Below are 15,704 nucleotides of genomic sequence, written 5' to 3' on the forward strand. Positions count from 1 at the left end.
TGTACTTCTAAGCCTCGAGACAAAGGAAATACATATCCTGTGGATTTCAGTGAGCTGCTGTCATCCTCTTGCTCCTCTCACATCACGGTTTTCTGTTCTTGACGTCCCTGCTTTAATCCCTCATTTGTTTCAAGAGGTGGGGGCAAAGAAAGGGAGGAGTGAGCAATCTCGCACTGAATATCCCGATGAGGAGACTTAAAAAAAATGAAAAAAGCATGGCTGGCTTTCACACAGTGACACTCACAAAAAAATAATGCTTTAGCACTAATGCTGCTCAAACCTGCCCCTGTAGCTGTCAGTGTGATGATGGCTTGGCTGCAATGTGCCTGTGCATAAACTGAGCTGAGGAGTCTGTTTGTAGAGTCAGATTTATATTTAAAGAATTTTAATAGACCCATCAGCGACGCATAAGGAAGAACAAAGAACATAAATAACGGTTTGTACAGAAGCCGCATTAGTATATCTGCACACACAAAAACAATGCTGGTGTTTTGAGCCATGAATGTTTTGACAGAAACTAAATTTAAATTTACATTGCTTTCTCTGCTCATCTGATCCCATTCGAGCTTGAGACTCCACATCCAATATCCCAATGACGTCCTCGTCCCTCTGAAGCTGCAAACCTCTGGGTGCATGCTGCAGGCATCTATTTATTTATTGCTCTGCCAAACAGGCCTGGAGTGCTCCTCTGATGTCAGTCCATATATAACCAACTTTCCTTCTGCTGGTCACATAGAAGGCAGTGTAACTCAACAGAAAAAAAAAGTTAGCACTGAAAGTTAGAGGAACTTTTGAGCTTTTACTTTTTAGGTGTTTTTTTTTAAGTTAATGTTTTTTTAAGGTCATTAAAGAAACAACAAAGTTGACAACAATAAAATAATTAAGAGTCTTTAAATATTTCTAGTACATACAGAGCACTGTCGCTTGCTCCATCCCCAAAGTTTCTTTGTTTTACCTTAATATTTTTTTATTCATTACTTTGCACCACGCTTCCGGTTAGTGAACCAGTTGCTGCTCTCAGATCCTCTGGCTCGAGTCTTTTAGCTGTTCCAAAGTGCAGGACAAAAACTCTTGATAAGGCAGCTTTTAGTGTTTATGCTCCGAGCCGTTGGGACAGTCTGCCTGAGGATCTGCCTGAGGATCTTTATAAAACTTTAAATCCACCTCTTTAGCCGTGCTTTTGATTACAATATCTCACGTGTGCCACGTATTTACATATCATTTATTTTATCTTTTACTTTCTTTTATTCTATTGTTGTTTTTTCTGTTTTATTCATGATTGCTTTTTTCATTTGTTTTATTGATATTTTAATCTAAATGTAATTAATTTAATTGTGTTAAGTTTTATTTGTGTGCATTAGTCTCACTGTAATATAATCTCATGCTCTGTCTTATTGTCTTTGTTTGGTGCTCCTTTTTATCAGCTATCAGTCATCTGTACAGCACTTTGAGGCTGGAATCCTCAGCTTCAGCCTCAGTGCAGCTTCCAGTCAGTCGAAACTTTCTAAAAAGAAGTTGAGAATGTTTCGTTCCCTCCACTTCCCTCCGACTTAATGTTACCTTCCCAAAAACACTGACCACACTTCCTTCCTCCTATTTATCACAAATACAAAGGTATTATGATACACACTGTCAGGTAATATCAGCAACTTGCTAAAGATTAAGATTAGAGCGATGTTTAGCCCAAATATACTCAAACTTTATATCTACTGCATATTTTTCAGTTGAAATTAAGTATATTACATATACATGTCAGTATAAGTATACTTAGGTAGAATTTGGTAAAATATATGTTAGATAAGTACGTTAACCCTTTATTGGGCAAGGAAAATATATAGTAAATCCCACAGGCTTTAAAAACATCACTCCCACGTCTCTCAAACTGCTTCATAAAGTACCATGAAGAAGGAGTGGAACTGACTTTGACAGGTGATTTGACTCATCTTCTTTAAAAGCAGGTTTCTAACATGATTAGATTACTATGTTACTAACGTTTGTGTTTACAAGTTGGATTTTTGGAAATGTTTTCGTAATGTTATTATGAAAACATATTCTAACTATTATTGTAACTATTTTGGTTAGTAACTTTTTGCAGTTGTTTTTGCACTTTATCGTGTGCGTGATATTTTGACACTAGTGTCCGAAGTTCCATAAGACAAATGTCTTAATTTGGAAATAAATGTTCTTTCATTTTTTAGGATATCTGATTCAGATATTATTCAAATTTTTGTTTTACCCAAGCCGGGCGAAGAACTCTTTACGGTAATTTCTTTGACTTTGATTTCACGCTTAAATTTCCCAAAACCTTTTTTAAAAAAATCAAAAAGAAAAAAATTTAATTTCATATCCACCAATAACACTTCCAGGATTGAAAATTTTAATTCCCAAGTATTTCAATGAGTGCCCTATACAGGGCTAAAAGTAGACTGAAAGTAAAAGGACTTCTTTGCAGTATAAGAGAAGTATACTGATAGCATAAGTGAATATACGTCTTTTTCATAATGTATAAAATGTATGTGCGTATAAGCCACCGAGTTCAAACTGATGGCTTTCGGCAACCCCCCCCCCCCTTCCCCCCGTATCGGGGGACGGCACCAGGCTGCCCCTCAGAGGCCATAGTAGTTTGAATCTAGCCATGGAGCCATGAATCTACCTTTGATGCTGAGATTACACCAGCTATCATAATCAAGTAACACTATGACATCATAACTAGAGCAGACAGTTTTTCTTTGTCTGTCTCAAGTGCATCTGACAATCAATAAGCTACTATCTGAATCAATCCAGCTGTCACCACAGCCTGCACTTTGCATTACCCTCACACTTTATTGCACACAACCGTTGCCCAAAGTGCATCTTTATGCTTTAAGTCCATTTTTTTTTTTGGTCTGTTTTATGTGGGTTGTTAGAGTGATTGTATATTGTGCTCTAAGTACTTTCATGCATCAGTTTTACTTTGTCTGAACCAGGCTTGGAGATAGACTGTGTCTACCCTGGAATTGTTCAGGGAAACTACAAAGCCATCTCTGCAGGCCAATATTGTGAGATCGAGAATTTATGGTACCATAATAGATATTTGGAAACTTTAAACTTCAAAATTTGCCTATGAATCCAAGCATGACATTACTTTTTATAATAAGGCACACACATCTGTGAGCAATTACTAGAGACAAGCAAAAAACAAATGAGGAAATGATTGTGTTCAGCTATTATACAAAGACAACTATTCAGAATTAGACACATACTGTATTTGTGATAAGATAATATGTTTAATGCTTTGAAAAGCTCATCTGAGTGAGAGAGAAAAAGTACAGTGGCACAACTCTAATACATCAATAGAGTGTGGAAATCCATTGAATATTTATGACATATCATAATACCTTTGGCTCACCACTCAGGGCTTTGCATTACCATAACTATCATGTTTTGTATTAAATTGTCAGTATCAAGTGTGACAAATTATTCAGACAAGACCCTAAGATTTAGGAGAAGGTTGGGTTGTACGGGTGTGTCAGAAAACAGGACTTTCCCACAGGAGACCAATGTTTAATTCTATGAAACCTTGTGCATAATTAAGAAGTTTTAACCAAATTGCCTTTGTGCTTCAAAATTATGATTAAGTTTGGTATGCTAGATGCCACATGGGCGCTACTTTAAAAGCCACATCTGCGCATTAAGTCCTTTCTGTACATATGGATCATTCATTGCCACCCTTTTACACAACCAATAGGACTTTTCATTAGTTTGGCTCAATGTAGGAAGTTCCCATTTTTGCCACAAACAAGCTTATTTTTTGGGTGCAATTACAAAGACATCAGTGTTGGTTTTAGGCAATAAATAAAGGTGGTTAGGTCGCAGTTTGCTTTAAAAATCTGTTTCCTTTAAGTCACATCACATGTGTCACACAACAGGTTACAGCTGTAGTTTAACACTAGACTCAAGCTCCCGTGTTCTATTTTGTCTTTCGGCTTATCCCATAAATTCAGGGTTTGAGATCATTAACACTGCATGTCGATTTGATACCTTTTTGCGCTGGATGCCCTTCCTTATGCAACCCTCAGCAATTTTATTAGGCTTGGAAAGGGCACTGCACGGCTGGGGGTGGGTGGTTAGGGGGTCAGTGTCTTGGCCAGCGACACCTTGACATGTGGAGGCATTGCTGGCCACTCCAGCAATGGAGCCACTTTGTGTGAAAAGCCTGTGTTTTTTGACTGTCTCAGTTCTCCTTACAAACTTTTGTGGACCTAAATACTATGTGACCATGTAATGTTCACTACAATACAACATCACATCTTCCCTCCATAGATCCTTGAGACTTGATGAGCAACTTCAGTTAGCTGCAGTTAGGTTGTTAATTCTTTCATTTGAGAGAGTGTTGGGGATTTGTCGACGTGAGCCTTAAAATAGCTGCAAATAGGTGGTTGCTGTTGCTGTGAAGATGTTCCCCTGGTGCCTTTCTAAATAAAATGCTGCCTAGCTTGCAGTGAGCATCTCACTCCAGTATGGCAGCTAGTGATGAATGCTTCGTGTGGCTCCCGAGTTAACCAAGTTCATATTGAAACACTCCCTGGAGCGTTGCCATCAATCAAAGCGCCTCCCAGGAGCTGTCAAGTGATTTTGTCTGCCTTTCTCTGCTACCATGTGCGGTTGCGCCACAACAATATCCAGCCCACCTCATTTGCTCTTATTACAGAGGCAGCTCAGGCTGTTACTTATTTCCCTCCCGACGCCTCTGGGCAGCAGATTCCACATGCACTTCTTTCTCCAGTCTCCCTTCAACCACTTACTTATTCATCACACCCTCACCAAGAAAGCTGTTTGGCTGACAGACACCAGATTTTACAAAGAGAAGTGGAGGGGACAGACAGACAGACATAAGTGTACGACTCCGCTCAGTAATCGGGGACATTGTCAGTAAGAATTCACTTTTGTTAGGAGTCAAAGCAGATTTGTAGGGGACAAATTTGGTTAAAGCATTGCCAGTGAATGAGAGGGTAAAAAAAAGGAGGGAAGCATTTTCACTTTCATTAGCCAGCCTGTCCCTTTGGGCTCCAACGCATAAAGCTCAGCGCACCCCCCCCACAAACCCATCTACACACACACACACACACACACACACACACACACACACACACACACACACACACACACACACACACACACACACACACACACACACACTCCCTCACTGTGTCAGTCTCCTTTATCCTTCTTTCCTGGCGCACTCTCCATCCTCTTTTATCCCTCTTCTCTCATCTTCCTCTCTCCATCCTCGCCTCTCTCTCATCTAGATTTTTTCCATCCTCTGTCCACTTTCTATCCGCTCCTCCTGCCTCAAACCCCTCTCTCTCTCTCTCTCTCTCTCAGTGCAGCATCATCGCAGCGCTCCTCTGCTTCCCTCTCCTCCTTCGCTAAGCTTTTCACCCAATCGTTGCCGAGGGAGGTGTGGTTTCGGAGCGGGAGGATGGACAGAGTTTGTGGAGGAGGGAGTGAGAGAGAGGAGAGGCGCTGCTGAGAAGAGACGCTTTCCTGAGCAACTTGGAGAAGCAACGCCAGGCTTGACACTGAGTGATGACCGTGGCGCGGAGAGACTCAGCCGACCGGGAATAAAAGAACGCGGAATAAAACACACACAGGGAGAGAGGAGGGGAGGGTCCCCAGTTTGTGGATACCTGCGCGTCTCTGCTGTGGCCGCAGGTGCTCTACAGACCCTCTGTGGGGAGAGTTTTTGTTGGTCCGGAGAAAGAAGAGAGAGGAGAACATATCTAAATGGGATTATATCTCACCCCATCTCATCTCTTTTTCAGTCACTCTGAGGGTAAACTTTCTGTGCTTTTGCAACGCCTGCAGCCGCGATTCAACTCCAGGCTTGACTCGATCAGAATCGGAGATTTATAAATTAGTGAACTGTTCACTCAGACTGTGTCTATGCGCGGATTACTCAGGTCAGCATCTCCAGTCAGAAAGGAGACTTCATCTTAACTCCAGACTTGTGCGCTGTGACGCAAAACGGAGTCTTTCCTTACCATCTGTGTTTTTTTTATGTGTTGATGAAGATGACAATGCCTGGATTATTACAGCCGCGGCTCAGCCTGCCCCGCGGAAGAGGGCAAGTGTGAGGGACGCGAAGAGAAAAAGAGAGAGAGAGAGAGAGAGAGAGAGAGAGAGAGAGAGAGAGAGAGACAGGGAGGAGGAAAAAGGGAAAGGAGTGCAGCCGGTGGCGTTTAGCTGCCGTCCACTAGTTCATTAGCGCCTTCGCTGTTCGGGTTCTCCACCTATTTACTGGATACACGGACACAAATCAAGACACGCGGGACCTGCGTTCACACCCTGGGTGAGTTTACGCGTGTGTTCCACGGTTTGGAAAAATAATGAAAACAAGTGGTGGTTGCTGTGCGTTTTGTGCCAAGGCGCGTTTGTTTGTTTTTGTTTTTTTTTTACGCGCAGCGCATTAGACAGAAAGGCGGGTTAGGGTGTTCAGGTGCACTGTGACATATTAGCAGAAGGTGAGGATGGGGGAGAGATGAGCATATGAATTTTAATGAATCAGATGGAAACCTTAATGGGCCGTTACCACATCAGCAGGGCTGGCCAACGGTGTTCTTTTGCGTCATTATGTGTGCAAAAAATATAATGCAATGAGTGTGCAAAACCAAACAAACAACAGAGGTCACACGTGGGTCTTGAGACGCCCCCCTTTCATACAGTGTCTGTACATATTTATGCTTGCTAACTCTACAGTCACAACATGCTGTGGAAACACTGGGTCTGCGTGAGTCCTAATTTCTAGATTGTTTGCACACTAGAACTTTGCAATGACGATTGAACCCCCTCCCAAGACTGTAAGGGCTTGTGTGTGCACCGCAGTCCAGGCCTGTCACATTATTTTACAAAGAGACTGAAGCTGTACCTGAAGCTGTCCTTCAACCTCTGCTTTGCTTCATAACACAAACCTGTGTGTGTGTTTGTGTGTGTGTGAGTGTTGCCATCTCTCCCACCCAATGAATACATTCCTGCCTGCCATGCCTCTCTCCCCTCGATGTGTCTCTCTCTGCCTGTGCATGCGTGTATGTGTGATATTGTTGCTCCATCAGTCACCCTGAATGCCTGCTACGCACCACGCAATTTCTCACAGATTCTCTGAACCATGTAAGCACAACATTTATCTGTCAGCTACTTTGTCGAGACTGCTGTATGTGGCTGTAAGAAATCCTCGGAGAAGAGGAGCTGCTGCCTCGGAGTTATACTGAACACCCCGGAATCTGCCGCTGCCAGACCCCTGAGGTTGTCAAACAAATAGTGGAGGCGAAGGAAGGGGGAGAAAAGTCAAAACCCAACATTTCAAGCTTGGAAATTCAAAGCACTGAAAGGAAAAATATCCCTGTTTGATCTGTAAATTCTGTACCAGTCAAATCAATACATACACCCACATGCACACACACACACTCCATGCTCACTAGACAGCTCTTTCCCTCATTGTATACATTTACAGTAGATTGAAGTGTAATGTGCTGGCAATGTGGAAATTTCTGTGATTTACTGTACCACTGAGAGCATATAAATCAGAAGCTGAGTGCATGACACAGAGCTCTAATGATATGTTGTGTAATGGCAGTGTGAGTCTGCATCTGTGTAGACGCTGAAAAAAAAGGAATAAAGGAATATTGAACACTGGAGCCGGCAATAAGTGGTGTTGCACAGAAGTGCAGAGAATGTGTTTAAAAGCGAGTAAAGGACTGCAAAATACACAAAATGCATAAAATTGCATTAGAAGTGAATGGCATTTCTTGTCAATGGAAATTTAGTTGTTTTTTTCTTCCAGTCCCTGGTTCTGAAATTAAAATCACCATAATAATAACGAAGGTGGTTTTGCAACACAATCCCCCGGTTTCAATATATTCTGTCCCTGAGACTCTTCTACAGAAATGAACTGCATTCTTTCAAAACATATTCCTTTGGAAGTGGTGAGCGCCACCTAACACAGCGCCTCCAACTCTCCCATACTGTATGTGGTTCAGTTGGGTTGAGATCCAGTAACTGTGAAATGATTAATACCATTTTCATCAAACCATTCGCCGCCTTTTACGAAGGCATCTGAATTCATTAAGTTGCTCAGCCTGTTTCTTTAGTTTTTCCTCTTTAATTTGCCAACTGTCTGCATGGATGAGTTGTGGAGCAAGGGGCCTCTGGGCACAAACATGTAAAATGCCCCCCGCTCCTTTGCATGCATATTGAAGAACATCCAGACTGAATGAGACACAAAATAAGTCCAAATTATGCTGCTTTGTAGATACAATGTGTATATTTGTACTTGTTGTGTTGGATATGACATCTCTTCTTTTATGTTTTTATTTGGTAGTTTTGTGTTTTTCTTTGTAATTTTTTAATGTTTTTATTTGGTTTTGTCCTTCTGCGGTTGTTTTATTACCATCGATTGTTGTAATTTTTGTAGTTTGTGTATCTGTGTATATCCTATCGTATTTGTTCTGTGTTCTTTATGATTGTTCGGATTTTCCTTTAGTCATTTTTCTGTATTTGTGAAAGTTTTGCTTTCCTCTTGCTCCCTGACCTTTTGGACTCTACAGGGGCTGTGCCCAGGTAGACAGTTCATTAATCTGTCTGTCTGTACTTTCAATTTGAGTGTCTTCTTCAAGGAAGACAGCCCCTATTGTTTTATAGAAGACAAAAATATCCCACAAAAATCACTGAGAATAATCACTGAGAATAATCCAACTGACATGTTTATGAGAAGATATCTGTTAGTTGTTAGTTATGAAATGTGCCGGTTGAGGCCAATTCGTTTTAGCGGTGGGAAAACCATAAGCAAATGAATTTCCATACAGAGGAATGCAGTTCTGCTAGTCTATATCAGTGGTTCAAAAATACCCATTAGGGGGCTTTAAATGGATTTACTGTGCAAACTAAGAAATGCTTTAATTTTAGTCTTCTGTGATTACTTTATTGTGATGTTACAGGGCTGAGAAAATGCAAACAGATTAAATTTAATTCCACCTACTGTGATTATCACTACTGTGTTAGTCTGTTAGTACAGTCACAATATGGAAATTTACATACTTACCTAAAATTGATTGCATAACTAATTTTGTGTTAAATTACTTTTTAATTAAATGGTTAATAATTGATTTCCTGGGAATTCTTGAAGATGTTTTTAAATAATGCAGTGAGATGGGTTATAACGTGCTTCGGTTTCAAGCTTGACTCGTTCCAAACTTATAATTTAAGAACTTAGTTTAGATGGATGCATCACTTCCAACACTAGGGTACAAACAGATCGAAATGATCACAATTTAACATTCTGTGGGAAAGTATATTGCTAAAAGTGTGTTTATCCATTTTTATTATATATTGCAGCTCTACAAGATTCAAAAGAGTCCTTGGTTTAAAATGATAAAGCATCAGTCATTTTAAGATGATAACAACAGAAGTTGAAATAAAACTAGTTCAGTACTTTATGCCTTTTCTCATTGTAGTAACATTTCTGCAAAGCAATGAAATAACAGCAAAATTGAACCACTCCTCATTATGCTCAGCACCCTGTGGAATCGCTTTAAATGCCCCCTGGTGGTCCACAGTCTGTACTTTTATAACTGATGTAGAAAGTGAAGTTCTCTGCACTGAATTGAGTTTATGTGCTTGAAGTTTGCCTCAAAAGACCTCAACAGACACAGTTAAGAGCTTACAACTAGATTCAATCGCTTTAAGACAGCAGTTGGATTGTAAGCAGTGTATATTTCTGTTGTTAGTAGGTTTCAGCAACTGCTGTAAAGAAAAGAAGCTGGATTGAATGAAAAATAAAGTTAGATGGTGTAGTTGTAAATTTTAGCAAACGGAAATTCAGTGACAGAGAAGATAATAACTCCACTTTACTGTTTTCTCCTCTTTTTTTTGGTTTTTATTACTTCTGCTGACTCTTTCTACCATTTTCCTTTTACTACATGATCCCATGTGGCACATAATCAAAATACTCTCTCTGACCTTTTCTCCACTTTGTAAGCCATCTACTGTAAAATTCCAAGCTGGATTAACTGCTGTCACTGTGCAGAAAAGTGCATCAGCTAAATGCGTGTATATAAATGTAAATGTGTGTACTCAGCGAGTATGCTCTTTCGAGATTGACTGGTGCATACGATACGGCTGTGTCCTTCAAACTGCAAGGACATGAGGAGATATTCAAAATGCAGTCTTTTCAATGACTGATACATAATAGTAGGCTTTCAGAGTGGCCACCAATCCCATCTCTCAACATTGTGTGCTGTCCTTTTCAAGATAAGTGGCGCACATGGTTCAAGTCAGGCCGTGGAGACATCGCAGTATAACTGAAGTTTTTTTCAAACACATACAAACGATTGCTCTTTCTATGGGGTGACCTTACTATTCATCTGTCAAACCAGCAGTGATTAACAATGGGCTTTATTTTATACATACGGTTTAAAAAATCATGCTGTTAGTAACTGTATTTAATAGTGCATGTGTTATTGGATAGATTTGTCTTTTAGACAGCCAGAGATGTCCTCTGTTGAACGGGCTAGTTATACTGAGTGGAGAAGAAGGAGAGAAGTATCAATGTTACCGGGGGAGTATGTATATTTCCCCACCTGAGCCTTGTATTCCTGAAGCAAAAATGCCAAACATTTGTTTTAAACCTCCTACATTTCTGAATACATTTTGAGAGGGTCTGATTTACTGAGTGTCTTCAGTATCTGTATTTGGAATCTCATTGGTGAAACCTCAAAACACTGTGGCGATGAGGTCCCTTGGTCTGGTGGACCTTGTGATGGACAGTTTTATTAGCAGTCTGAGGCCCACAAGGGCTTGTGATTGGCCGGTTGGTTGAGGGGATGGGGATTGGAGACAAATGTCAAAATATCTAAATGCTCTATATGCTAAAAATATCTCCCAACCTTAATAATAACTTTAGGTGGTAAAAGTTCCACAAGACTAAGGTCCTTGTTTGCTAAAGCCACGGTAGCTCTGCTTTAATTGATTTTTCCAGCACCACAGACTTCATCATACACTGATTGCAGGTACACCTAGAAAATATGGGAGCTAAACTAACACAACAGTTCTGACAGTAAATACAGTGTTGTTAAAAAAATATTTGTTCCCCCCGGTTTCTTTTCTTTTTGTTTATCTTGCACTAAATGTTTCAGATCTTCAAACTACCCATCTCTGTGCATAGAAGGACCCATCAGTTCATAGAAGTTTTTCCTGAAGGGTTTTGGGCTCATCTCGGTTTCTCAATACAGACAACACATAGTTCAGACTGCTCAACCTGAAAGCTCAGACTTGGCAAGTCCGAACTTGCCGAACTTGAGTCCAGAGTCCGAAAAGAGAGTTTTATTTACAACTGGGGCAGCAGTGTTCTTGGTGAAAGCAGCAGCTTGTATCAGCACTGATGATTACAGCTAAACAGTGTTATCATTACAGTAGTTGATGTACACTGACAACATCTTTTCAACTTTAACATAAAATTACTTTTCAGGAAAGACAAATCCAATTGACAGTGATTGTGATAAAGGATAAATTTGTAGGCTGTATGTAGGCCTACATAATAATAAAAACAATCCAATTTACTCAAAACTACTTATGTTTTTATTTATATAGCCCTTTATATGCATGTATGTATTGTTATATTGATTTGTGTGAGTCCAAGGTAATTTGTAACATCCAATAAAATATCAACATTTTCCTTCGGACAAACAGGTAGTAGCATATTTCAACTCTAAGATGCCTTTGTCTTCCAAAGTGATCAATAACATATAAAACTGCTACAGACAATAGAGCCACAGCTTACTGAGATAAGTCTGTTGTCCCCCTTGATGACAGCAGACGTTATTTTTCAGATCATGTAAGAAGCTGGACTTCAGGCTGCTAACTTGACCACTGTCTTGTCTGATAAAACGGTTCATCCGAGCGATTTACAGACAGACTTAATTTGGATAAACGGACGACATAATAAAAATCTGAAGTGGTACTTTTTTGCATGAAAAAATATCGTAACTTAATAAAGTGGCGTATTAGCAGTACTAGGATTAAATATTATACAAGCTTTAAACTTACGTTAAACGTTCTGCCTAGACCTCCGAATGGCATGCAAGGCATTCTGGGATCCATGGTTCCTGCAAATCCACACAAGTCAGCTACGAATCCTCGATAAGACTGGTGAAGCGGGAACACTTCTGTTTATTTTATCTGTACTTAGTTAGATGCAAACTTTGAAAAGGAACAGTACTTGTCTGCAAGAAGGCAAGTACCCTACAGAGAAGAATTTATGTGTTAATGTTCTCGTGTCAACAGTATTTTTTTTTCCTCAACCACTCTCCCATGATGCCATACCTACCCCGTGTTTTTCAGATAGTAGAGTCTTGAACCTTGACCTTTATCGAGAACAGAGAGGCCTTTGTTGTCCTGCAATCAGTCATCAACGCGATCTTGGACTAATTTTGGAAGGTTGGCCACTTCTTATTGTTGTAAGTCTTCTCTAGTTGTGAATACCATGTCTTACTGTGGAGACCCAGAGACTTATAAATAACTTTGTAACCCTTCCCAGTCTAATAACTTGCAGTGTGAGTACTCCGTTTGCTATACTGGGCAGCATTTCTTTGCAGTACTGCACAACTTTAGGCAGGTTATATTTATTTTAAGTTGCAGCTGAGTGGTGTCCTGTGTATATTCTTTTCTAATTCATGTAAGATTTTACTTAAACCTTTCCATCCTTCGGTAAACAATGTAGGAAGCCAACCTACAGACATTGATTGACACACATGATGTTTTTTTTTCATAAATGCATTGTATGTGGTGTTGAAAAATCTTTAAGCAATGCTCTGTATCTACACAGGAAGGTGGAAGGTGCAATGTGGTCCTGAAGTAATTGAATATTGATTGATAGTAGTTCTATACTCCTATATCTCTGTGCACTAATGTGGTTTGGTGAAGGCAATATAAGTACACAGTGCTGCGAAACCCAGACAAAAACAGTGGGTTGTGTCTTCTCTTGGATGTGTCGTGACTGAAGCTACAGTAAGTCTAACCCACGCTAAGGGACAGGACTGACATTCAGTGGCAGACGAAAGCTTTCAGTCATAACCCCCGATTTGAAGAGAGATGGATTTATTACATGCCGTCCCATCAAAGACAGTTAGGTCATGTAAATTTAATTAGACTCAACATATTATAAATACTTTATCAAACCAAACCAAATTAAAACAAGTGTTTACTTTCCAACTAGGCTTCGGTTGCCACTAGAATATTTCAATTACTATATCACATATAGAACAGGATTTTTTTCTCACCTAATATAACAATGCATATACTTTAGGTTGATACTTATCTCTAAAATGTCTTTACCTTTAAGTAAAGTAAAAAAAAGGAAAACAGACCCTTTAAATATTTACTATTTAAAGATTAAAAAGAATTTCCCAGCTCTTGAGGTAAGAAATTGGTTGACTAGTCTGTGTTTAATTTCCATGTTTCCAAAAGTAGAGGAGCAGAGCTCCCGCTAAAGAGAACAGAATTGGACAAAGTTTGTCACTTCTTATCTAATAAATGACCTAAACTAAGTTATTCCATCAATCGTCAGGGATTGGGATTTGTCCACCCAATTATTTGAGCACCAGCACTTCCCTCTTCTTTGATAGAAAGTAAAAAAATATCCCTCCAATAATACACTTAGCAGCTATGTTGGAAATGTACATGTCTCTTTTAGTTGTGGTGACCTATAAATCAGCGCTGCCTGCAGCTAGTACAGTGAGCTCTCTGAACTTCTTATCCAAGACCAAGGTTTTTCTTTATCTCCCCTGATTTTGTGCCAGTCATTAGAAGCATCACCACCAGGGAAAAAGACAAAAAGAAAAAAAAGAAAAAAGAAGATGAAACAATTGCCCTAACCACCATCACCACTGACACGCCTCTTGTGGCAATGCCTGGCTTCAGTAGCTTGTTTAAGCCAAAACAGGGGAGTTTTGGGAGGGAGGGACATGAAAGGCAGTTAAATTCTTTCGCGCTCTCTTCTCTGCCTCCTTCTCCTTTTCTCTTTATACATCAAAGTGTTGATCTCTTCTAAGGAGAAGCTACATGCATCCCACAGCAGCTGTAGTAGGAGGGGATGAGGAGCAGTGCAAATGCACCATTGTTTTTCCATGTGTACATTAATCCTGAGCTGGGCTATAACACGGGCTGCAGCAGTCCAAAGGCCTGCTGACATTTCAATCCACACAAGGGGGCGGATGACAGTGATGGGGGCATTTGTATGTGCGTATTGTGCATGCAGAGCTGATGTGTTTAATGCCATTTTTACCAGTGCATAGACAAAAAACCCCCACATATTTCTATTTTATTTAATCCACTGAGAGCTTTTAAGCAGCTTCCAAATACTCTTATGGACTAAACTGCTGAGTTGTGTAGGAAAAAAAGGCTCATTAATGAGACTTTCTTTGGAAAAATCAGTGGAGGGATTGCTCCATATTTCTCGTAACACTTGGGGAAATTGTTTTGCAGAGGCTACAGGAAGGTCGAGAACAAAATGTGTACACAATGACCACTACTTCAACGTAGTTCTGTCGTTTTTTCCGTGAAACTCGGAGAAGCTGAAAGTATCTCATATTTAGATCATGTGACTTATTTTTCCTGTCCCTTTTCCTTTATACATAGTCACCCAGTTTGCCAGCTGTAAGTCATTTTTCTAGGTCATTGTGGACTGTGTTGTAAATCAGATGATAGGATTCTGGCTTCTGGATTTACAGAAGCTTCTGCGTCAATGAGCAAGTGCCTTGAATTTTCTGCCGGCGTTTAGCACAATCACCACCTTGTCTTACTTTGTATGATTGATGGCAGTGTTGACCCCCATACACACACATGCACACACACACACAAGTTTTCGGAGAGAGATGGGAGAGGGTTTGGGATGTAGCTTGTGATGTAGTTGTGTGGTTGTAGTTTGTCTGATGCAAACGGATGCCTTTAGAGAGAGATCACAAGCCTAACTGGATTTTTGGCTTTCCCAATGCATAATGCAGAGCTCTGAGGGCTCTCCAGAGGTGGTTTGGATAATACCTGAAGGCTGCCAAAAATGCAGAAGAGCTACAAACAGGACTGTAAATGATACAAAAGCTGAGAGATGTGTATCAGAATCATACACCTTGAAATCTTTTTATTCCTTCCAGCCCATCTGGTTCTTAGGCATCTGTGTCATTGTTTCTGGGTTGTCCATCCTCCCTCGTATTCTCAAGAACATCACGTGAGTACCGTGACAGTACTCCTGTGACGTGAATTTCCTTTTAATTAGCATAAGTGTCAACTCATGAATGTACTGCTTAGAATATGCGCCTAGACAGACATGCATAGAAACTGCACCTTCACTGGTTTGTAAAGGAATATCACCACGAGATGCTATTTCTGGTTTGATATCCAGTATCCAGTCAACCACACACAGGGCATCTTTCATCCCCAACAAACAAATCGGTCTTGCTGCTAAACACAAAACACATCACATTCAGTTGCCAAAAGTGTTTTTGCAAAGCAGACATACTATACCAAACATCTACGGAATGTTTCTCCATTACTATTTACTTATATCTGTCAATGACAAACATAAAAAACGCCTAAAAATTACGTGGATCTTAGACTTGCCACCCAGGTCACTGTCAGACAGTAGAAAAAGGAACAATAAGGATCACCACACCCTCCCA

General features: G+C 40.2%; 1 protein-coding gene across 1 annotated transcript in view; it reads left to right on the plus strand.

The window, feature by feature from the left end:
• The first annotated feature begins 5,470 nt into the window (after positions 1-5,470).
• brinp2 (bone morphogenetic protein/retinoic acid inducible neural-specific 2) overlaps positions 5,471-15,704 on the plus strand; it is a 203,529-nt gene continuing 193,295 nt past the window's right edge. Inside the window, exon 1 of the mRNA XM_067474748.1 lies at positions 5,471-6,331. The gene's annotated coding sequence lies outside the window, so the exon portion shown is untranslated. The remainder of the gene's footprint in view (positions 6,332-15,704) is intronic.

This window comes from Channa argus, chromosome 14, assembly GCF_033026475.1.
Source record: "Channa argus isolate prfri chromosome 14, Channa argus male v1.0, whole genome shotgun sequence".
In the NCBI taxonomy this organism is placed as follows: domain Eukaryota; kingdom Metazoa; phylum Chordata; class Actinopteri; order Anabantiformes; family Channidae; genus Channa; species Channa argus.